Source organism: Panicum virgatum, chromosome 7K (assembly GCF_016808335.1).
Source record: "Panicum virgatum strain AP13 chromosome 7K, P.virgatum_v5, whole genome shotgun sequence".
Taxonomy (NCBI): domain Eukaryota; kingdom Viridiplantae; phylum Streptophyta; class Magnoliopsida; order Poales; family Poaceae; genus Panicum; species Panicum virgatum.
In genome coordinates, this window is record NC_053142.1 from 24595948 (window position 1) to 24620869 (window position 24922).

General features: G+C 48.8%; 1 pseudogene; it reads right to left on the reverse strand.

The window, feature by feature from the left end:
• Window positions 1–13432: 13432 nt before the first annotated feature.
• Window positions 13433–24922, reverse strand: part of LOC120640036 — a 38937-nt pseudogene continuing 27447 nt past the window's right edge.

Consider the following 24922-nt stretch of genomic DNA (forward strand, 5'->3'; position numbering starts at 1 on the left):
ACTTGATTACCATTTTCTGGTGGATTGGCATGAGGCCCATGACCAGGTTGACCAAAACCAAAAAACTCAAACAGGTGAGGCTGCAAGTCATCTGGTCCATTTGGAGGGTCCTCTTCATCCGGTGGCCCTCCACCCAGGAGTGTTGCCTGTAAAATTTCACACTGAGTTGTCCAAGATTTACCTTCAAAATTCTCACCCTCCGAGCACACAATAAACCATGGAATTTCTGTCAGGTCAACTACACTAGCCTTAACAATTATTCTAGAGAGATGACTCGGATCTTCTTCCCAAACTAGCAAAGTACCAAAATCTGAAACGGCTTTCTCCACATCTTTATGGTCCCAATAGTCAACATTGAAACCCAGCAGCATAAGCCAAACATCATATTGCATTGAGGTAGTTTTATTATTCCATCCTTTATTATGAGCCTTGAAAGTGATTTATAATTCCCATATGGATGCGGACTATTTTGGATCAGGAAGTCGCAATCATGAAAATAGTTGAATCTGATGTATGCTTGACCAAGCGGGCAAGGTTGGATTGTTCTGAAGCCAACTTGTCTATGATTGCAAAGGAAGTCATCTAGCAATTCTCTGATGGAAGTGAATGATACCTGTAACTCTGGAAGTGGCTCAATGATAGCAATCGCAAAATCATTGTTGCTCCTTCTGGCACCACCAAGAATCGCCTGAGTCATAGGCTTGCGTCCTTCCACATGAACTCGATTACTCCCTCGAGGGAGGAATGGCATGGGATCAACAAAATGAAATGCCATTTGAGATCTTGGGACCTCCGAAACCCCTGGATGAATGGGTTACTGTAGCAGCTTGGGGGAAGTAGAAAACTGACGAGGTGTAGTCAATGGAGAGGCCAACGGAGTAGAATGTGGTGGTGGGCTGGAGGGGCATGGGCGGTGAAGCTGCTGCACGATTGAAGGAATCGCAAAATTAGGGCCAAAACACCAAAGCGCTAGAACGCACAGCGAGCGACGGCACAACGCAATGCCGATGCTCAGACCGGTCAGACTGGTCGGGTATACCGGTCAGACCGGTTGTCGCCGGGCAGGCCGGTGGCGAAACCAACAAACATCGCCCGGGAAGGACCCGTCGGGGCAGGCGTACGCAGGGTTGTTCTAGGGTTGGCAGGCCACCTAGAACACCCTCAATCAACTTAGAGACGAAGTAGGAACAGCAGATAGTAGATGGGAAAAAGATAGGGCAAAAGAAAGGGTAAAAAGATAAAAGTGTTGTATATTTGATCGATTGGATACCCTAATCGACCGTGACCCTTTATATTTATAGGGTGGGGTGGACTTATCCCGCAAGAAATCCTATTACAAGATCTAAATCCATTAAAATCCCTAGTTGTATTCGGATTCCACTTGGACCGGTCAGACCGGTCGACCCTACCGGTCAGACCGGTCGGCTGCTGCCGGACCGATTACAGCGTCTGACCGGTCAGATCACTAGGGCGTACCGGTCAGACCGGTCTATATTGTCGAATGCCAATTTTGGTCATCAACATATGTCGTCCTGTTCTTTGGCAAAGATTGCGTGCCAAAGAACACTCTTCTGGACCATAATTGTCTAATGGCGATAAATACATCGGCCATTTTTTTGTACTAAGGGCGATAACAATTTATCGGCCGTATCTTGCTTCTTCTTCAGGCTGATGACGAAACAACTTGCTTAGGCCTCCATACCTGCTTCATGGTCGCCGACCTTGCTGGTACAACATCTGCTTGCTGTTCCATGGACTCTTTCTTGCGCATCCTTTGCAGCCACCTCTTTTGTGTGTGAGACAAACCTGAGGGACACCACCTCGGCTGTAGATATTTTGAATCTTGTTTTATGTTCTTCTCACACTCCTTGCTGCAATCAATGTCCTTTTTGACCAGATTATCGCAAATCGGTCTTTGTGAAGTAAAACTTGGATATATAGGAGGATAATGAAAATGGGTCAATTGGATCCATGCCACTACAATTTCACGATTTTTGATTTCATGTTGAAATCCATGCCATTGAGTGGCATGATTTTCAACGTGAAACCCAATTTCACGGAGTTGTGGTGGCATGAATCGAATTTTCCCATGAATATAATATGACTGCATGTGCATCCTACTATAATCCAAAGTCATATAACAAGGATACTAGAAAGACCATGGAGCAATCGGTCCATTAAATGAATTACCTTGACTTAAACTTGATTGCTCTTGAGACGATGATGCCTTTGTATCTTTGGCTTTGTCTGGCCGTCCGTTCTGCTTCTGGACGACTCATTCCTTCTCATATTTGGCCAAGAGTTCTTTAAAACTCGGTCTTTCTTTTTTCTTATTGTTTCTAGAATTTTTTCCAGAACTCCCAGAGTAACCGGTAAGCCCGGTTTCCCGACCGGTCAGACCGGTCTGAGCAGAACTGATGTCTTTCTTCTGTTCTTGCCCCCCCCCGAGCGCTGAATTCTTCAATGAATCTTCAAGGATCTTCTTTGCTGGAGCTTCCTGATGATATTTCGATGACTCAGATCTCTCTTCACCAATAATTATATTTTTTCCTTTTGCTAATTCGGCTTGATTTGCCCGAATTAACACTTTAGGATTGCTCAATTGAAGCATATGGGTATGTGCAGGGAAAGGATTCTGATCCACTTTCATTTGTGGAATAATTATTCGGCTTCATTAACAGCCGATTGAATTTGTCTTCGAAGCACATTGCAATCATTAGTCGCACGAGAAAAAATATTATGAAACTTGCAATAAGCTTGCCGCTTTAATTCTTCAAGCGGCGGTATGACATGCGACATCTTGATGTATCCATTCTTATATAATTCATCGAATATTCTCTCACATTTGGATACATCAAAAGTAAACCTTTCTTGCCGATCTTTGTGAATCGGCTTGAGAGAACCACAAATGCAAAGTTTATCATTGGAGGGCCAAACGAATTCAGCAGCGTATACATCTTTACCTTCATCGTCCGAACAATTAGAATCGCACTCAAGCACATAAACAGAACGATTAGGTTTTTCATTGGACTTTTGAGAATATCTAGCTTCTTTAGCTCGGTTTTCATTAGCCAGAGCTTTTTGCAAGACTTGACTAACATCTAGAAATTCTTGTCCCTCTAGCTTTGCTTTATAAAAATTAAGTAAACCAGCAAAAGCTAGATCAGCTAAATCTCTATTAGAAATTGTCAAACTATAGCATCGGTTTCTAGTATCTCTAAATCTTCTAATATACTCAGAAACACCTTCATGTATCTTTTTCTTAACCAATGTAAGATGTGACAATTTCAATTTAGTTTCACCACTAAAGAAATAATCATGAAATTTCTGCTCTAAATCGGCCCATGTGCGAACTGAATTGGGTGGCAATGAAATAAACCAACTAAATGCAGCACCCGATAGAGATAAAGGAAATAATCTCAATTTGTAAATATCACTAGTACTAGCTTCACCACATTGTATGATAAATTGGCTGATATACTCTAATGTAGTTATACTATCATCACCAGTGAATTTAACAAAATCAGGAATTTTAAAACCCTGCAGATATGCAACATGCTTGTACTCATCAGGGTATGGTCTCTTGTATGATCGGCATCTACCTTTTGGATGAATACCAAAAATTCGTCTAAATATTTTAATCACTTCATCTTTAATGCTGCCAGATCCAAAATCATCAGCCATAGGCCGACTTATATTAGGTGTGCCATGATGTTGAGCAAAGTTCGGCGGTGTAGAATGTCGCAACGAACTTGCTGCCCCATATGGCACATTTGCACTAGGTGATGCATTATAATTAGTTTGGTTTCACTAATTAGCTGAATTAATCACAATAGCATTACTAGTTGGAATTGCCGAACCATGCATTGTCTTATCGGTATTAGATGTAGATGCATTATTACCGACAGACTTCATACCAAGATGTATTTCAATTCGGCTAAAGCGATCATCAAACATATCATGCATATTTTGACCAATAAATTCCAACTTATTATTTGCATGAGAAGAAACAGCATCATCTATAGCATTAGCTATTTCAGAATTAAGGACGGGTTGTTCGCTGTCATCGAAGCCGGCATCCGTCGTGACCTTCTCTTGTCGGTCGATGGAGAAGTGCGAGATGTACTGCTTCATGGCTTCTTCTTCTAGCCTCTGGATCTCTTTCTCCTTCTCTTCTCTGATCTTCTTCTGGATGTCATCAAGAATCCCCTGATGCTCGGCCGGAAGTTGTTGAACATTGGGCCTTTGGATGTTGGCGGCATCAATATCACCAGGTTTAGAAATACCGGCCATGGCAGCCGATTTATTTTTTCTTTTCCCCTGCGGAGTCGCCAAAAAGTATGTTGGCGCAAAACTAGGGCCAACACACTAAAGCGCTAGAACGCGCAGCGAGCGACGGCACAACGCAGCGCCGATGCTCAGACCGGTCAGACCGGTGGGGTATACCGGTCAGACCGGTTGTCGCCGGGCAGGCCGGCGGTGAAACCAATGAACGTCGCCCGGGAAGGACCCGTCGGGGCAGGCATACGCAGGGTTGTTCTAGGGTCGGCAGGCCACCTAGAACGTTCTCAATCGATGTAGAGACGAAGGAGGAACAGCAGATAGTAGATGGGAAAAAACTAGGGCAAAAAAAAAAGTAAAAAGATAAAAGTGTTGTATATTTGATCGATTGGATACCCTAATCGGTCGTGACCTTTTATATTTATAGGGTGGGGTGGACTTATCCCGCAAAAAATCCTATTACAAGATCTAAATCTATTAAAATCCCTAGTTGTATTCGGATTCCACTTGGACCGGTCGAGCCTACCGGTCAGACCGGTCGGCTGCTGCTGGACCGACTATAGCGTCTGACCGGTCAGACCGCTAGGGCGTACCGGTCAGACCGATCTGTATTGTCTATTGACATTTTTGGTCATCAACAGGTTCATGGGCAAGCAGCGAGAAAGAAGGGAAACTCTGACACTGGGGACCAGAGGGCAGTGAGAGGTGTTCGCCAAACCAAGTATGCAAAGAAGGAAAATTTGTTGTATCCAATCCTGGGAAGGATGGCAGGTTATCAGATAGCACAAGTCCCAGAAAACGAGGCGGGAACCTGCAATGAATGGCAATATGACCCAAACAAAAGCAAGTAGAGCAACGAACTCGTGATTGACACAAGGGCCGGTTATGCTTGTTGGAAAGACAACGTGTACAATGAGGCCGGCCCATGGGCTGCTTGTTCAAATCCACTTGAGGATTGAGGTCAATCCTATTAATTGTCTTGTTTAAACCTGGATTCCCCAAATTTAGCGACAAATCAATCTCATTAAAGCCAAGATTGTCCGTGTTCTTCGCCACAGACGTAGATTTTGTCTGCTTAGTTTGAAACTGCCCAGGAGAATTCTGTTGAACTGAGCAGGCTGAAGAATTCCGAAGAACTGAATCTGTGATATTACTGAAATTCAGTCTAGCAAAAGCAGAAATCCGACCAGGCTGCACAAAATAATTAGGGGGTTGTGTTCGAGGAGAACCCACCGGCACAGCATTGCTACCCGTTAGAGGTGGGATCCGTGAAGTAGAACCCTTTGCAAAAGCTGACACTGACTTCTTTGAACGCTTAGACTGAACCTCAATCCATTGGAAATCACTCGTATGATCCACTCTAACAGTAGCTTTTGCTTGCGAAAGACCAAATTCATTCCAGAGATGAAAATGAATTTTGAAATCCGTACAGGCAAAGGATTTGAGGGCGTAGATCATAAAACCCACTTTGGAGGAGGCAACACAGAACTTAAACACCCATTGATCAATTTCTACCACAGAGAAAAGAGAAGCCAAACCGCCCAACACTGATTCAAGAATGAGTTCTACAGAAACCAAATCAAGACGGAATTTCGAACGGCTGAAAGAGGCAATAATCATCCAAAAACTGGCTGCATCATCCGGAGTTGAGGGGACCACCGAGGAGTGGAGCAAATGGTGTACCTTTTTCGCAAAAGCAGAACCATGACGAAAGTCCAGCAGAGAAAAATCCATGGCAAAAGAGCAAGCGCAGGTGAATGGAAGATGGACGCCGGGGCCGGAGTGGCCACCGGCGGTGAAGGGGCAAGGGCACGTCTTCAAATCACCTCGTGGGGGCGGTCTCGGCCCGTGAGCTCTTGGAAGTCCAGAATGGGGCGGCGCAGCTCCGTGCCAGCAATAGACCCTAAATTCTCGTATGAGCATCATTGAATCGACTGAAATGCTCTCAACTGAATCCCCTATCCAATTTGCGTTGTTCCTTTACCGTGAACCCCCTATCCACAATTTGCATTGTTCCTTTACCGTGAAACGCTTGGGCCTCTCTCTCGATCCCATGATCTCCCCATACAAATCTAGATCGAAACAGCGACGGCGGCGGTTCAATGGATGGCGAGTATGGTGGGAAGATGCATGGCTGTGCCTCCACGCGTGGAGGTGGTTATGGTTGCAGCTGGCGGATCACCCCCTCACCCACGGGAGAGGGTTTGACCTACCCCTGGAAATGAGTACGTTTTCAAAGGCGGGTACCGCATCCGCCCTTAGAAATATTTTTTCAACCGCTCTTACAAACCCTTTTCGTAGTGGTGAAGCGGACATGAACGATTATATTGTTCGACCACAAGTCTACAACATAGTACAAAGCATTACATGCTTAAACAATGACCTCAATTTATAAGGGTGATATATACAATTCTTTAGAAATCATCATGTATTCAGATATCCGGCCATAGGTCTACGAAAAGGCAGCCATTGATATTGATATGTGAAAACACGGTGCTCTTTGCTCTTCCTCATGCTCCTCTACGCATAATAAGTCTACATAACCCCCAAACTATTGAGGGCAGACTAATTTACCTTTGGATCTACAAAATCGGGTACCTAAACTATCCAAAACCTATCAAATAACCCCACAAATGGTTTTGCTACCATGGATGCTGACGTGGATGATGATGTTGTGGTGGCCCACATGTCAGCCATCTCTCTCCCCCCCTCTATCCTCTTTGCCCGTGTGAGGCCATCTCGCCGATGCCGCTGCTAGCGTCGTTTCTCTCCCTCATTGTGGACGTCGCTGCGGCGATGACATCAAATCATTCTCGACGCTCCGGCATGGGGGCACGAGGCCGTCTGAAAGTGATCGGGTGCTCTAGTCTAAGAGGGGGAGGGGTGAATTAGGCACTAATAAAAACTTAGAGCTATGGCTCCAACTAGTTTGCACAAAACTTAAACTAAAACATGCTATCTAGATGTGCAACTAGGTTGTTCTAGTGTGAAAACCACTATCCCAAAAGAGTTTAGCAACCTATAGCCTTTCCTATCAAGAAACTATTCTATGAAAGTAAAGTCACACAAATTGCTAGTATGAAATGCGGAAGCTTAAAGAGCGGGATAGGAGATAGCAAACTCTTGACGCGGGTGTTTATCCCGTAGTTCGGTTAGCCACAAAGGCACACCTACATCCACGTTGTTATAGCACTCACTAAGAGTATTACTACTCGGTCACCAAGTCTCTTCCGTGAACACAATCACGGTCACCTTGGCCCCGGGTTCTACTAAGGAGCTTCTCCACAAAGGATGGTGGTCTCCACGTCCCCCGCACAAAAATGTCGTCGCCGCTCCACACCAAGTCGGAGGGTCGATGATGTTGCCGGCGAGCTTCACGCTCCAAGGTGCCGGCGCACCAAGCTCTTGTTTTGGTTCGCTAATGAACCACAGCACAAAGGCTCGAAGCCTTGCAATCTCACTCACTAAGAGCTAATCCTTTACACAACACTCTCAAAGTGTGCTAAGGGCTAAGGATATGATCTTGATGCTTTTGTATGGCTTGGAGATGTTCTTGGGCGTATGTGGGATGTCCAGCAACTCCAGCAAGCTTCAAATGGCCGGGGTGAGGCATATATATAGGCCACCAAGTCTTGTAGCCGTTGCTCCAACGGTCAGCTGAAAAACTGCGTATCACCGGAAGAACCGATGCCTCTGGCATGGGTAGCGTCGGTTCATCCGGTCACTCTAAGCACGAAGTAGCCGTTGAACTTCTGACAGCTGACGCAGTGACCACCGGTTGAACCGATGCTTTGTACCGATGCATCACCGGTTCATCCGGTGCTTAAAAATCTTTTCCTGTGCGCTGACGTCATTACACCGATGGTATGCACCGATGCCCCGTCGGTTGAACCGGTGCTGAAGAAACTTCTCCTGGGCACTTGACATCGTCTCTGCAACATAGGACGCCCAATGCACCGATGCCCTTTCTTGGACCGTCGGTTCAACCGGTGACTATAAACTGACTTGGCTTCAATTCCCTTCTGTCATGGCGTCGGTTCTTCCGACAACCATCGGATGTACCGATGCCCCATAGGGGCGGCCCTTCGGGCCTTACTACGCCTATCTTCTATTTCTTTTTGTCATCACTTGAACCTAAAAGCCTAAGAATGGTCATCTTAACAATCATATTAGTCCAAGTGTTGTGTTGTCATTCGATCACCAAAATCACTCGAAATAGCATAAATGGTGCCATGTTCGTTACACCGTCCTAGTTGCCGGCCTGCTTCTCGTGTTCCTCGGTGTGCGCTCCACGACATGGATGGGCTGGTGCTCGACGAGGTGGTGTTGGGGCTCTCGAATCTGCACGCCAATCTGTAGAAGTTGCGGCTCCTGCTCGCTGACGACTGCGACCATGCGTGGCGCGCTGCGGTACGGCCGGACATGGAGGACGACTGCGCCGCGTGGAGCGTGCGGTCGGTTCTCGTGTGGTTCCGCAGCGGTGTCACGCTCGATGCCGAGAACGCCAGGCTCGTGTCGGCATCGCTACCTGGTCGGACAGCGCGAAGAAGGCGGCATTCCTGGAGGCCTAGCCCGCGAATGCCACCGGTCGACCTCTCCAATGTCTGGTCCAGGATCGTCGTGCCGGCGAGCCCGAGCCGCCCAATGAACAACGGTGAGCACTCCCACCTGGTCATTGCCGCCCCTGTTTGAGTCCCCTAATTGTCGGGTTTGTCATCCCATGGAGCCTGTGCGCGTGCTACCGCTCTGCGTTGGCCGCCAGCCTCGTCAGAACGCGTGCAGCATTGCTGCTGGTGCCATGGCCGTGCCCTGTAACAGCATGAGCACAAACAGCAGAGGAGAGGAGAGAAGAGAGGGTGGCTGACTTGTGGGCCATTGCCACATCATCATCCACATCAGCGGCCAGCATGGCAAAATCACTGTTCAAACCATTTGAGGAATTATTTGAACGGTTTTGGATAGTTGCGGGGTAAAATATCTAGTTTTGTAGTTCAATAGTTCAGAGGACGAAGTAGCTCTCAATAGTTTGGGGGCCATCTAGACCTATTCCTCATCTCACTATTCAGTGAAGTTTGATCCAGTGTTCAAAATTTCGGCAAAATTTCGCGAAATTGGCTGATTTCGGCCCCATCCGAAATTTAAAAATTTCGGAAATAATAATATAAATATATTTAAAAGTATTTTTAAAAATAGTCTAAAAATAAATTTCGGCCGAAATTTCGCGAAATTTCGCGAAATTCGCTGATTTTAGCCATGTCCGAAATTTTTTGTCAAACAAAATTGAAAATCCTGGTTCGATCTACTTCTCCACGAGATGCAACACAGATTGAAGAACCAACAAAAGCCAGAAGAACAGGCCGGCCGGTTTCGAGAACTAATAGTTTCGCCTAGTAATCGACACAAGGCTCTCCACGTAGGGCACAGCATGGTGCACGAGACGGAGAGGGAGCGGAGGCCTTGCTCCGTACAGGTCCGGCACCCGCTGCATGTCCACCACTTCCTCCACAGCTTTGCTGGCCGCCCTGTACTTGCAGAGGACGCGCCTGTCGACGGACAGGAGCAGCTCGTCCCCGTCGGCGGCGAGCGGGAGCACCGAGTGCACGACGGGCCGGAGCAACTCGATCCGGTGCGCCATGGATCACTCGGTGCTCGGCCCGTCGTCGTCGGCCAGCCAGATGTCGACACCCATCGCGGTGCGCGCGTGGGCGCAGCACAGCCTCCCGCCGAGCTCGGTGAGGGTGTCGCGGTCGCCGATGAGGCCCTCCGCCGCCGACTGGAAGAAGAAGCAGGGAGGGTTCGGGACCACTGCGAACGTCTCGTCGAGTCGTCGCGGAGGCAGAACCGCAGCAGCTCCGTCGGCCGCGGGTCGCCCGCGCGGCCGACGACGGCGGTCCAGTCGGCGGTGAAGCGGTTCGCGGGCGAGACCAGGGCGAGCATCAGTTCGGCGTCCACGGCGGCGCCGCCGCCGTTGCGGATCCGGCGGAACTCCATCTCCTTGGAGCGAGCCTCGCCCCAGTGGTCCTCAGGCGGGGCTCGCAGGGCACGTCGAGCACCCACGGCGGCGCCCGCGCACGGGAGAGCTCGAGGTGGCGGCGCACGAAGCGCGGGTCAGCGCCGTCGATGGCCGCGCGCCACGACCGGCAGACGGACCTGAAGCGGAGAAGCGACCTCACGGGGAGGCGCGCGAGCACCTCGGTCGCGAGTATGTCCTCTGCGATGGCTGCTGCTGCAGCAGAGGAGGCCAGCCGCCGGCGTTTCGCCAGCGGGAATGTGCGGTGTCAGGGCAGTCCTAATGCAAACTCCTCGTAGAGTTTTAAGTCTACATTGGGAGTGCCTTAATTGTCATCTTGATCGCTGTAGGAGTCCGCGCCGGCATTTTAGTTTGCTGTGCAGCTGTCGGCATGGTTATGGACCCGTAGAATTTATAATGCATTCAACTAGATGTGAGGGGCTGAGGGCATCCACTAAAAATCGGACTCGCTTTTTTTATGGACCGTGCCGGACTCACTTCCGAATTCCGATTAGGACTTTGTGATAATAAATCATCATGGACTCATGGTGTTGTTTTTTTATTCGAATAGGAGTCCGCGACTCTGCGTGGTTTGTAGAATCGGACTAAATAAACAAATTTTTGGAAAACAAACACGCTTTTTCCTCCTTTGGTCTCTAATGTTTTATATACTAGCCCACGCTTCGCTGCAGGTGACCAATCGGTATACCACAAAACCTTAAAAATCATATGTATTTTTATTTAATATGTTGGAATGTGTTAGGTTTGGCCGCGACATATGAGGGTGCTGGTGGGCGTGATGCTCTTGGTGAGGTCGCTCTCGAACGCCTGGGGCTGCAGCCAGCAGGGAGCCGTCGTAGGAGTCCGCGGCGCCAGCGCCCCTGGGGCAGGACTGTTGCGCCGGTAGCACACGCAGTTGGTCCGGGGCGTGGGCGAAGAAGCACAAGCGGCGAGGCTGCAGAGGCCCATCGCGCAGGAAGGCAAGAATGTTACGCGTGCCGCTCAGAATTCCGCGGTGAGCGGCTGCATCCACCCTGTCACTACTATACAAAATTTAATCGAGGCGGACAAAAAGCATTATCCAAGGTTTTTGCAATTGGCTCGGAGTCATCGCCACGGTTAATGTGGCATTACCCGAGACGGTTTGCTGCCCGCCTCGGTTAATTGAATAAAAAATTAAAAAAACGGCAAGCCCATCACGGGCCCGCCGAGCCCATCCGCTCTGCCGCCGCCACATCCCGCCGCAACTCAGGGCCGTCCGCCTGCGCCGCCCGGGGCCGTCTGCTCGAGGCCAGCCGCACCCGAAAGTTGAGATTGCTAGGTTTACTAAACCCCAAAGGATTTAGCGAATACCAAAGCCCGTCAGTAAGCTGAGACTGCTAGGTTTTGATGTCCTAAACCCCGAAGGGTTTAGCGAATATCAGATCCAGTCGATAAGTTGTGACTGCTAGGTCTTGATGCCCTAGACCCCAAAATGTTTTGCGAATACCAGAGCCAGTCGGTAAGTTGAGATTGCTAGGTTTTGATGCCCTAAACCCCAAAGGGTTTAGCGAATACCAGAGCCAGTCGGTAAGTTGAGACTATTAGGTTTTGATGCCTTAAACCCCAAAGGGTTTAGCGAATACCAGAGCTAGTCGGTAAGTTTGAAGATACAACCCATTATTTATCGATACAGCTCAAGAGTAATTTAAATTAGGTTTAAATTTGAAAAAGTTTGAACCACCTGATTTTTGAATGGGGGTTTGAACCCGACTCGGTTTGAACCATCCTAATTTTCCTCTGAAATAGAGAAAAATTGGGGTTTGAACCTAAGTCGGTTTGAACCATCCAACTGTTTTGATAATCACACGGGAGTCAGTCGGGATTTGAACCTAACTCGGTTTGAACCATCCTAATTTTTCTCAAAGATAGAGAAAAATCGGGGTTTGAAAACTGAGTCGGTTTGAACTTGAACCATTTGACTAAAGAGTATTCGCCAGTAGAAAAAGTACTTGACTCGATACGGGTGTTTCATAACCTAACCAAATATTATGGGGTAACGAAAAACAGCCGTTGTAAACGGTGCAGGAATTCGGGTAATGTAGAACTACTATTACTGTAAAAACTTATGGTAACTATAGTAGGGTTCCCATCTTCACTGTGCGCTTGCGCCCTCGTCAGCGGGAAGAAGAGGAGCTCCCAGAGTTTTGCGCAGAGTGATGCACTGGAAGGTCGAGTGCTTCAACTTGGGATGTAGGAAGCACCGAGTGTGTAGCCTGCCGTGAAGGCGATCTTGAGCTAATGGGGCTGTATTCTTTGGTTTTTCTTTCGGAGATGGAAGTGTAGGATGGATGTGGTGGCGTTTGTTCAAGTTCCACTCGCTGTTGTCGGGTAATCGATAGTTGGATGTTGGCTGTATGCTTCTGCTTCTTCACTTTCTTTCTTTCTGTTGATAATCATTGTGCGGGCGTCACGCCCAATGTTGATGATGTTGCGGATGTCACTGTTGGAGTAGTCGAAGGAGTTAGCAACTTGTTGGCGGCACTCTGATGCAAGGCGACGTGAGGTTCTTTATTTAAAGGACCATATGTGATGGAGTTCTGATCCAACTCTGGTTTCTTCTCCGAGTCGAATGCTGCCTCGGAGATCCAAACCCTTTTAAGAGCTCCTTCCCTCAAGGTTTGAACCGCCTAATTCTTTTCCGAATCAGAGTAGAAATTGGTGTTTGAACAAGTACGGTAGGGAGCCATATGGGAGAGTCTCTCGAGGGAGCCATCCTCCTTCCAATCTGATAGAAAGATCATTCATGAAATTCTTGTATTGTTGTAGATTCTCGAGTTCTTCTGATGAGTGACTAGAATTGGGACACAACAACATCACGTGTTCTTCTGATGCCGCGGTGGGTGCCTGTGGGAACTGAACATCAGGAGGAGCTTGGTGGATGGTGCATTCATTCGTGTGTTGGCCCCGAATCGGCACCAACAGATAGGCGACGGTGTAGACTTCCACATTCTTTCTGAGCTCATTCCTCTACTAGTCCGCACGGTGGTGCAGCCGCTCCAGCGACCCCTCGGCCACACCCTGGAGGTACTCGCAGAACTCAATGTTGTCGCGCGTCGGGTCCAGGTGGTACACGTGCGCGTACATCCACCGCAGCACCCGCTACGCCTCGACGACCTGCGCGTACGCCTCCGCGACGAAGTCTAGCTCCGTCGGCGGCACGCCCACGGCGGTAGCGAACCAGTCCAGCCTGACACCACAGCCGCGCAGCCCATCTAGGTCCTGTCGTGCCATGGCCAACGACGCCACGTGCACCGTCCAGCGCTCGTAGTAGTGCAGGAACCGCTCCAGCGACGCCCGGCCCTGCCGTCGCTGCGCCCTCTCGCCGGTGAACTCCGCCCGGTCCGCCGCGTAGTGGTTGCAGTGGTAGTTGTCGCCGGCGTGCTTGTCCCAGTCGCCGAGGCAGAGCTAGCAGAACTTGTGCAAGCGGGACGTGCCGCACGTCAAGTGGTTCTACCCCTGGTTCTTCTCAGGTCCCGGCAGCGTGCAGCCCCTGCATCTCCTGCTTCACTGCGCCATCCTTCCTCTGCTGCGACGCCTCGATGAGCCCGATCATAGGGTCCCTGATGGCGGCATACCTTTCACTCGGATCCCAGATGATGTCCTTGAGCGGCATCATCTGGTTCAGGAACTTGCACTGGTCCTCGGCCCTCATCGCTGCCATCTTGTCAAGAACCTGGCGAAGGCGTCGCATTTGTGAGACCAAAAATAGGGGACAATGGATGCATTTCTTTGTGAGACCAAAAACATGGGACAATTGATGATCACGCACAGCACAATTCACCAATCACGGTGTTGATCGAGCTCACCACTGACGCACTCGCCGCGTCCAAGGGGACGATGGGCCGCAACACTTGCACGGCCAGCCTCTCCCATGGCCGCCCGACCCGCACCCGCCTAACCTCACGCTGTTAGATTCTACGTTCATGAATTTCTGAGTAGATCAAACTCTAGGTGACTGATCGGGTATGGGGTATGAGTTCTTGGCACACAAACAAGTAGTTCAACCCTACTTCTAGTACAACAAAGAGAGAAGGAGGCGTGGAGAGGGAGGTGCAGACCATCCGCAGGAGGAGGCGCAGGAGAGCTCATCCCGGCGGGCGCCATGGCGTCGATGGAGCCGAGGATGGAGGCGAGGAAGTCCGGGTCGGCGAGTCGCGGATCCGGTGGTGGTGGTGAACGGCGTAGATCCCGGCGCCCTTCAGGCCTACACCGGCACTAACCGACGACAGGGTTGATGGAGGAGGACGTCGTGGCAGCGGCGGTGGTGCTTCCCGTCGGCCTAGCGCAACCCTAGATCGGTAGGGAACTGTGGGGTGGGTTCTGGCGGCAGTGAACTTCGGGTGCCGCACCCCGGGCCCCACCCCTCTTCTATATAGCACTGGCGATGGGGGCCCACCAGCCATAACGGGCTGGGCGCCCCGATCAGGCGTGGTCAAGGGGTCCGACTCGGCCTTTAGGCCGAGTCGCGAGATCAATCCCAACATTCTCCCCCTTGATCTCTTCTTGTTTCTTATTCTTGTTTTTCATCTAAATCATTGTTGTCGGTCAAAACCCACCGGCGAGTAGCGACAGACAACACGAAGAGTCGGGAGGTCACCGGGGCGCTGGCAGGCACTACTTCCTCGAACAACGGCCCGCAATCCAGCACATGCCGAAGATTCTGGAGAATGTAAGGCATGCCACCTGACCTATACCTGATCAGGAAGGTGCGAACGTGATTTAAACGATTTGCCTGCATGCACAAACATGTGTAAACATTAGTCCAAGCCGTGGTCGGCTCCCCGGGACGACTCTTGCATCGGCTTTCAAAGAACCGATCAAGTCCCGGTGTCAGATCTGATCTGTATATCCAGATATCAGTGGATAAAGCAAACAATTATGAAAAACTTGCTTCAATTAAATCTAGCTAATCCAACCCACGACAGTAAGAGCTTCACCGCTAGATCGAAACATCCTACGCGTAACTAGGCCTAGCGAATATAACAGATAACTAAACCATAACAAAAAAATAGAGGTCTAAGAACTAGAAAGAGCCGATTCCCGGAAGAATTCCTATCAAGGCTAGAATAAAGGATCTATTACATCACCGGAACATCCAATCCGTTTGAAAGGCCTAACCTAGCAGATATTGAGCTAATCCTTATAAAATAAGAATAAATCATAACAGATTGGATCTACTAGATAGAAAAGAAGCAAGGTGTTATCTCTACGCAACTAATCCTTCGCAATGAGAATTAGCTTAAGATCAAAGCATGAACGCATAGAGAAAACATGATATTCGTAGATGGTAAACAACAAGAGCATGATGGATTTACTAAAAATTATGCTACGAATATCGAGATAACTAGCATTACTCGCCATCAAAAACACTTCCGTACGAGTAATACCAAGGTAAAGGCAAGAACATTGCTGCCTTGATCGCAAGAAGACGATCAGGGCAGCATGGTGCTTACTTGGATGAAACCTTAGAATTAGGGGCGGCGTTGCGCCAAGGTGTTGTTGCAAAACGTGATGACGTTCCTTTTATTAAGAAAATCATAGGGTACATATTTATAGTCCGGAGACTTGGAAAACAATCTAAACCTAACACGTCCAAATCGGACTCTATCTCTAATCCAAACTAAATCTAAAGATACATGGCCTGCACGGCCCAGATACTCACACAGGAGCTGATTCTCAAGCCTTCTTTAATCCTTGCTTCAAGCCCAACTCGCTTGCGGCCCATTAATTAACCATGTTAATTTATGGCGATAAGACATGCCCCCCTGGTTTTGGCAATGATAATTCCAAAACCACTCCGTCGCTTCATCTTCCCGTTAATGCTCATTAAAACACACTGCAACCACCCAGGAAGACGCAACGTCTCTGCAACTGGCTCCTCGTAGAACATGAAACTGCCGATCCATCTTCTATTTTTTTACTATTTAATTTCATCCCAAATCGACTCCTTTCATGGCAAAATCATTTTCCTCCCAAAGCCATGTAGCGCAGAAAATCCCAACCTTCATTAGCCAGTAGCCATGGCGATTTCCTCCTCCTCCGGCTCCAACTCCATCGGCTATTCTTCTTCCCCTCCTTCTTCCCCATCTTCTTCAAACTTCTCTGCCTCCTCCCTCGACTCCATTCCTGAGAGTCGGGAACCAACGCCGGAGTACAACCCGGCGGCGGCGTACGAGGCGCTCGCTCCTCTACACTGGGATGCAGAGGAGTTCGACTTCGGGATCGCCTCCGAAGACGACGAGCCCCAAACTGAAGGCGAAGACCTCCAACTCCTGTTCCAGGAGGAGTTGGAGAGCAGCAGCGAAGAAGACTTCTCCCAGACTGGAGCCGATTCCTCCTCGGAAAAGGAGATCGGCTCCCCCTCCAGCAGCGACGACCCGATGGGAGGAAAGCCCTTCCGATTCCTCGGGTCCTCCGAGGAGGACAGCGAGGAAGAAAGCAGCGGCGGCGGCGGCCGGAGTAGCGACACCGAGACCGACGGCGGCAGCAGCGCCTTTGACGGCGCTAGCGACGACGACGACGATAGCGACAGCGGAGATGCGCCGGCTCGAAGCCACAAGCGCCGTAGGTACTAGGTACCTACGAGCAGTAGATGTAGGTAGTAATGTAGAAGTAGTATTGTAAAGCCGAAGGATTCTTCCTTTGTCAAATCGGCTTTTCTGTAAAAATCCAACTTTTAATGAAGTTTATTATCCCTTAATCTCATTTGTTTGAATCATCCCCAAAAAGCCGATGGCACCGCATCAGGCTTCATTAATATCCAAGAGCCGATAAAATTCAAACTGGCAGCAACCCACATAAGAACAGAACACCACTTCCACTTTGAACCCAACTCGAAATAGATACTCCAAATCCGAGGGCAATTCGAAAATCCCACTCTATAAGTTCGAGTAAAGACCCTCCAAGCATCCAGAATTCGAATCAGAACCCGCAGAACAACCAAACCCTAAGTCAGCAGATCTGAACCATGGCGGACTCTGCAGCTCAGACAACGAATTCTGCAACCGATGATGCGGCAATCTACGGGCTGAAGGTAATATTCAGCCTGCCCTTTTAACTTTCTTCAGCTCGTTAAGCCTCTAATAAATTATACTCTGAAATATGACACCACATGTAAATTTCTGAATCTCTGAACTTCAGGTGTCAGACACCCTTCTACCGCATCCTTCCAATCCCAAATCCTTTTGTCTTGGCCCACGAACTTATGAAAATTCCACAGATTTAATCTCATGTGAAGCAAATAGGATCCCTTTCGTAAGTCAAAACATTGATCTGAACTCCTGGGCTGACTGCCTAAGAGCCTGGCCCAATCCACCTGAAAGCATGGTATAGCAGAGTAGCAAAAGCTCATATGCCTTTGTGACAGGAGTTAGACATAGCTGATGCACTTAGTTTATCATTGTCTCCTCTCAACAAAGATGAAAACCTTTAGAAGACCATCGGCTATTTTTGGTCTAACGCTCTGAACTGCTTTCTCTTTGGTCACGGGCCCTTGACCCCTACTCTGCTAGACGTTACCATGATCACTGGCCTTGACATCGAATCTCCCAATCCTGCTGCTCACAGAATGGCAGAAGTCCCTTTCAAACTCTCATCCAAGGCAGACTGCACAAACTGGAGCACTTACATGAATCAGCACATGAAGACAAAAGGCTCAGTAACTAAAAAGGAACACACAGCCTTCTTAAATCTCTGGCTAGAACATTTCATTTTCTGTGGTGCTTCCTTAGCTCCAACTAAGAATTACCTTCCTTTGGCCTACCATCTGGCCCATGGCAACCGCACCGGCCTAGGCAAACTTTTCCTTGGAGAAACATACAGATATCTCCATTTGATGTCAACTAATTTGCTCAACCAAAAGAAACTCAAAACTGGAGGCCCTTGGTGGTTTATTCAGTTATGGGCACAACTCTATTTTCAGCATCAGATCCCAAACTTTCAAAGCCTAACCAAGAATTCCTTCCCTGATGAGAATGGCAATCCAATTAGATGCACCAGCTATGGCCAAGCTCTATTCAGTCTTCCTGGCAGTAAACTAAACTCAACAGATGCAGTAAACTGGTTTAGAATTTTCTACAAAGGCCTAGACAATCCCGTTTATTTTCCATTCACTGAATCTGAAGCCTTTGAGAACCCAACTGCCTTTAGGCTGGATAGTTTTGCCGATGACGACAGCACTCGGCATTTGTACTCTTAATGATCCGACCCGGCTTCCTCCCTGTTGGCATAAGCACTTCCAACAGAATCATCAAACCAGGTTATGAAACCTATCAACCGGTCATAGCAGCTCGGCAATTCGGCCTAGGACAAGTCTCTCCCCACTTCCATATTCACCACTTGGTGGAGCATAGAGCCGATGTACTTGACGGTCTTACCAGTTCAAGATGCTACATCATGTTTGATAATCTCCATATTCCAATACCAGCCGATCTATCTTTTACTTCCTTGTCAATCGGCTTCAACACTTGGTGGGAAATGTAGAAAACTCATGTATTCAGAAAAGCATTAGGCCCACAACTACAGCAAATTAATCCTAAATATATGGTCCCCGAAGAAGAGGTACTGAATCTATGCACTTATTCTCTCTAAATCCTCCATCCCTTTACTAGGCTAATCCTTGCTCACCTCTCTAAAAGCAACAAGATGGGTCAGAACCTATGACCATTAACGGGGAACCATTCCACTTCCTTCCAACTGCCCTGATGTTCTTTTTTGTAAGGGATCGCCATCGATGAAGAAAGTATTAATGACTGTTCAGCCGGACGTACTCCAGTCGGCTTCTAAGCGGAGATAAATTTCTGCAAATGTTGCCCCCGGGGTCCCGACTAAGAAAAGGAAGATCATCGTGAGACGAATCATCAAGAAAATAGCACAACCTACCCCGAGTCCATCAGAATCTAACTCCAACCAGATAATTTATCTTTCCTGAAACTTCTTCCTCATGCATATATATTCTGGTTGACCGTAATTCTATCTTCAGGACACAGCCGAAAACATCCCCAGTACTGAAAGCCCAGAATAACATGAATCATCTTCAACTCCTGATGCTCTGGTGGAGACGCGTGACGAACAGGCCAACATAGCTAATGCCCTTGTCGTTGCCTCAAACTCAACTGAAACGATCGCATTTGGACCGACCATTACTTCTTTTACAGAACAGATAACACTACAAAAGCCAATTCTAAACCAGCCGATAACTCCACTAATGCACTTTGCCCTTAAACTAACTCCAATATTTTCACAGGGCTTTGATATTTCAAACTTGCTCTCCTTCGACCCAGCATCAATGGGTCTGACTACCCCTGGAGTAAAAGTATCAACTCCATAGCAATCGGCTAACCTGGCAGACCAGCTTCAACTCATCAAGGGTCTGCTCTCTGCTCCAATCAGTACCCTGGTCGATGACTCCAGAGAAATACAGAAAATCCTCGACCAGATAGAATCCCAACTCCCAGAGTCACTTCGGGTCAAGCTTTGGCCAGCCGGCCATCTTCCCTTCTTTTGGGCAGAAGTGAAATCAGCGCAACAGAGAATAGAGTTACGTCATTCTCAGATCCCTCTGAAAGCCGACATTGCTCAGAAGTGCAAACTGCTAAACCAAAAGAAAGCAACTCTGGATGCTAAAGCTGACATCTCCGAGAGTAAAAGGCGGCTCAACCTCCTGGAAAAGGAACTGATGGAACTAGAAGAAAAGGTCCGCACCACCCAAAGACTGATCCAAGAAGAGAAAGCCTCGATTGCAAACTCCAAGCAAGAAGCCCAAGAAATGACCGAGCAGATACGGGCAGAGTTTGCAGAGATAAGCACCTTAATCCAACATATAGTAACAGGTGATGACAAAGATGACGAAGCGACCATCGCAAGAGCCGATGTCGTACGCGCAGAAGCCATCCATGCCATAGAAGAGTTCCTGAACTAGCAGAACAATTCAGAAAACATTTAATGTTGCCTGTTAAACCTGAAACTTGTACTCATTAAAAACATCTTAAGTCGATGGTTGCACATCGGCTGTCTTGCTTCTCATATATATTTATTTTATTTTTTTACCGGCCAACTCAACGTGTTGGCCTTTCCTTCTTTCTCTTTTTTTACTGGCCAACTCAACGTGTTGGCCTATTTCAATTTTTTTTACTGGCCAACTCAACGTATTGGCCTTTTATAATGCAGCCAGATGGATCTCATCGTCTCTTATCACTCGCCTTCCCACATGCTCGGGAAATACTTCTTGAGGTGTTGGCCATTGAACGACATAGGAAACTTGACACCATCCAATTCCTCAAGCATGTATGCATTCCCAAGCAAAACCTGATCAACCTTGTACGGTCCGTGCCAAGTTGGAGACCAGTTGCCATATTTTCTATCTTTAGTTCCCAATGGTAACACTGCCTCCCAAACTAGGTCTCCAACCTGGAATTCTTTCGGCTTGACCTTTTTGTTGTATGCACGAGAGACTTTAGCCTTATTTTCCTTAATCTTCTCAAGTGACCAAAGTCTTAGCTCTGTAAGATCCTCCACATTATCGTTCATCAAGGCTGCATACTCTTCAGCCGATAGATCATTCTGAAACTCAACACGCCTTGATCCGGCCGTGATCTCCCATGGTAATACAGCGTCTTGACCATAGACCAGATGGTATGGTGACGTCTTGATGGATCCATGACACGAAATTCGATATGCCCACAAAGCCTCTGACAACACCTCATGCCAGCGCCTAGGATATTCATCGATCTTCCTCTTGATCAGCTTGATAAGGCTCTGGTTGGATGCTTCAGCCTGTTGTAACACCCTAATTTAAATTCCAGCATTTAATAATAAATTTAATTGGCTTTATTTAATTTTCTAAGGTTTTATATGTTTATTCTTGCATTTAAATTAATTTTTGATTCACAAGTAATTAAATTTTGTCTAAGTTTAAATTTGTTGTTGCATTCATGCTGGTGCTTTGTTTTATTTGTTTGAGTGCTAGGGTTGAATTCAAATTTGAATTTGAATTCAATAGATTGAGTGGTGTGGAAATAGAAATAGAAAGGAGTGGAGTTAGAAAAACCCAAACCCAGTTTCCAGCCCAAAACCCAAATGGCAACCCAAGCCCCGCGGCCCAGCTCTCTTTTTCCCCTACCTCACCCCGCGCTTGGCCCAGCAGTGCCGATCCCCCGGCCTGCCCCGCACGCCGCTCCCGCACCCAGGCGCCAGCTGCCCAGCCCGTTCCGCTCTCTCTCCTTTCCCCGTGTTCGGCCTGCACCGCGCCACGCGTCCGTCCTGCCTCTGGCCTCCTCCCCACCGCAGCCAGCATTCCGCTCAGCCCACGCGGAGCAGCCCGCGCGCTCGCTAGCGTTCGTTGCGTCTCGCTGACAGCCCCGCCCCACACGTCAGCCGCGTTTCCAGTCGCCGCGCGCACAACTCGCTGAGGCTGACTGAGCTGCCCCACCTGTCATCGCCCTCCTTCCTCCCTTTCTTTCTCCAGCGCACAGCGTCCGCCCGAACGTCTCGCCGAGAATCTCGCCCGCGCCCTCAACGACCCGCACGCCGAGACCCCCGGCGCCCCCTTTAAACGCACACCGTGACCCCCAGCGCCCCATCTCCTATTCCCGCAGCCGCCACTGTAACCCTAGCGCCGCCCTCCTTGCTCCGCCGTGCCACGCCTCTGCGCCGCCGTGCACTCGGCGCCCCACCTCACCACGGCCACTAATAACCCCCACCGGGGCTCCGTCTGAGCACCAGGTCCGCCCCCAAGCCGCTGGCCCCGACCCTAGCCCGTGGGTTCGCCGAAATTTTCACCCAGACGAACCTCAGGTGAGCTCGGCCGCCGCCCCAATTCCTTGCCGCCATTGATCGACGGACCTCCTTAACCCTAGCTGCACCGTCCCAGGTCTTCCCGGAGTCGAACTGAGGGGATCAGAAGGCCGGAACTCCACTCCAGCGACCCGATCACGACGCTCCGCCCGTGCGCCGCCGCCCGCCATCGACGCTGACGTGCTGCACTGCCTCCCTGCTGGATTCCAAGCCTTGGTGAGCACCGCTGGAACCTCCCCGTCCTTTTGCTCTAGTTAAATTCGGCCGTAGCACACCCTAGGTGCCGGTACACCGCACGCCGGCGTTCCTGCCGCTGCACACACCATGACCCCGCCGTGGCACACCCCTGGCAGAGCACCCCGAGCCTGCGCGATCCCTAGTTCGGGTTCACGTTAACCCAGCCTACACACGCGCACCCTTTGCATCGCTGAACAGGCCCTGGAACAGCCCGAACGGCCTGCGCCGGCAAGCCTCGCCGCGCAGGGCCGCCGCCGTCACTGCTCGCGCCGCCACAGACTCTCTCATGCCCAGATCTTGGCCCAGGTGGATCACGCATCTCACGTAGAATGTCCCAGGCCCAAGAGTGGGTCGATTCGACCCCCGGACGGCCAAATCTGGCCAAGTCTGGCGCTGCCCCGCTGCGGAACACCTGTTCTGGCAAGCCGCGCCGCCGGCTGCGCGCCCAAATGACCCCGACCGCTTGATCTGGAACCGACGCGCAAGATTAGATCCGGATCCCATCAAACCAGAGCCACGCGATCGCGATCCAACGGCCGATATCTAAAGATACCGGTTCGGCCTGGATTATTTGCTAAAGAGACCCTGGGTATTCCTTGAATCAACCCGCAGTCCTTAATAGTGCAAAAGTATTTCTAGTTAGGCCCAGAACTTTGCATGTACCCCCTGAACTTCTTAGAAATCGAACCCGCCACCCAACCCTTGCCTTTTTGCGAGTTAGACCCTAGATCTACTCGTTAATTATGTTTAGGTCCTCATTTTTGCAGAAAACCCCCCAGAAACTCTGTTTTTCTTACAGTTAAACCCCTGGACTTTGTTTTTGCTCTAGTTTTCGCGTTCTAGCTCTGTTTTAGGCGTTCTTTATGTCCACGCGATCATTGTAATGCGTAGAATGGTTCTAGACCAGTTTTGCTTGCTGCAATTATGTATTGTTGTAATGCTTCTTAGTGTTAGCCTTTGTTTGCTTGTATGTTTATGTTATTGCCTTGTTTTTGGCCATGTGTTCGTCAGTAGACATTGAGCTACCGGAGGAGCCCCAGTACCAGTACCCGGAGCAGCCACCACCTTCTGAGAACTTTGAGCAGCAGGAGCAGTTTGAGGAAGGCAAGTATAACATGAACAACACCTATCACTTTAAATATATTTTCATACTGCATTTTAATACTGTACGTCTATAAGGACATTCCTAGCCACTTTATATCCTTTATATATATCCCTTGGGTTGCATTTTGGTTAGTTATGCTAGGTTGCTGTGCTATAACACACTTGGTCCTTTTTAATTAATTTGATTAATGGTATATGCAACTTAATTCTGAGAGTGGCCCGTTTGAGGGGCTCACGTCTCGTTAAAATTGGTTTTTGTTAGAAACATAGTTTAGGGGGCCAGCACGGTGCTTAGTGCTTGGTTGGCCACTCTCCATAAGGACCGGTTCATAGAGCGAGAACCTGGGACAACATCACTACCATAAGACTGGAATGGGACGGTCTTGGCTTACTAATTAGGTCTTTTTGGTTTGGAGTAACTTACCTGTGGGGCAAAGGGTGGTAAGCTTCAATGGTCCCTGCTCCTCCGGCTTGGTCTATGCTTGGTTTGTGTACCTGTGCTTGTACCCCCGTGAGGTGGGCCCCATCGTCGCCGATCCAACTCTTCGCGGTTACGCCTTACCAACGAGATTCTTTGTAACGGCCTCATAGTGTGCTTGCTAGCCATCTCACCTAAGGAAGTGTGATGAACAACTAGCGTAGCTCACGACTTGTGGGTCAAGATGTGCAACCTCTGCAGAGTGTAAAATTGGTATACTAGCCGTGCTCACGGTCATGAGCGGCCCCGATCCTCCTTTTGATTAGTGGGGTTATCTTCCTTTGGTTAGGAGGGTTTCCCCGGGTGGCTTGGTTTGGTACGGTTCTCAGTAGTATCATAATTAATTTTGATTAATTACTATGTAACTGGGTTTATGGTAATTCATCAACTTGTAGTAATTAGTTTTAATAAAATTTTGCCAAGACTTAAAAGCTAATACAGTTGAGTCAGCCATCCTTAGAGCCTCATAGTTTGTGTTATACTTGTTGAGTACAAGTTGTGTACTCACTCTTGCCTACTCTACTCTTTTTCCTCTTGGGGATACTCTACTGTTGCTCAGTTCCTGCCGACGCGAGGGAGTTCACCCGGAGCTACCAGGAGTACGAGGACTTCTAGGCGTTCGTCTCCCAGTCGACGTCCCTGTGGTGCCCAGCTTCCGAGAGACTTCGTATATGTTTTACGCTTCCGCATACTCTGTATCAGACATTTTGTCATTAATGTAATAAATAACATTCGTACTCGCTTTATTATATCTTTTACGTGATATGTGCTGTGATATACTATTCATTCTTTTGTATATACGTGTGACTTGATCCTGGCACATATATGATTGCTCGGTTTATGTTCTTTTATAAACCGGGTGTTACACTTGTCCATTAGCCTGGGCATAATATGGGGATGATCTGATCAGCTTGAACCCCGTGTCATCGGCAAACTTTCTAAATTTCTCCGATATAAAGACCGATCCTCCATCGGTC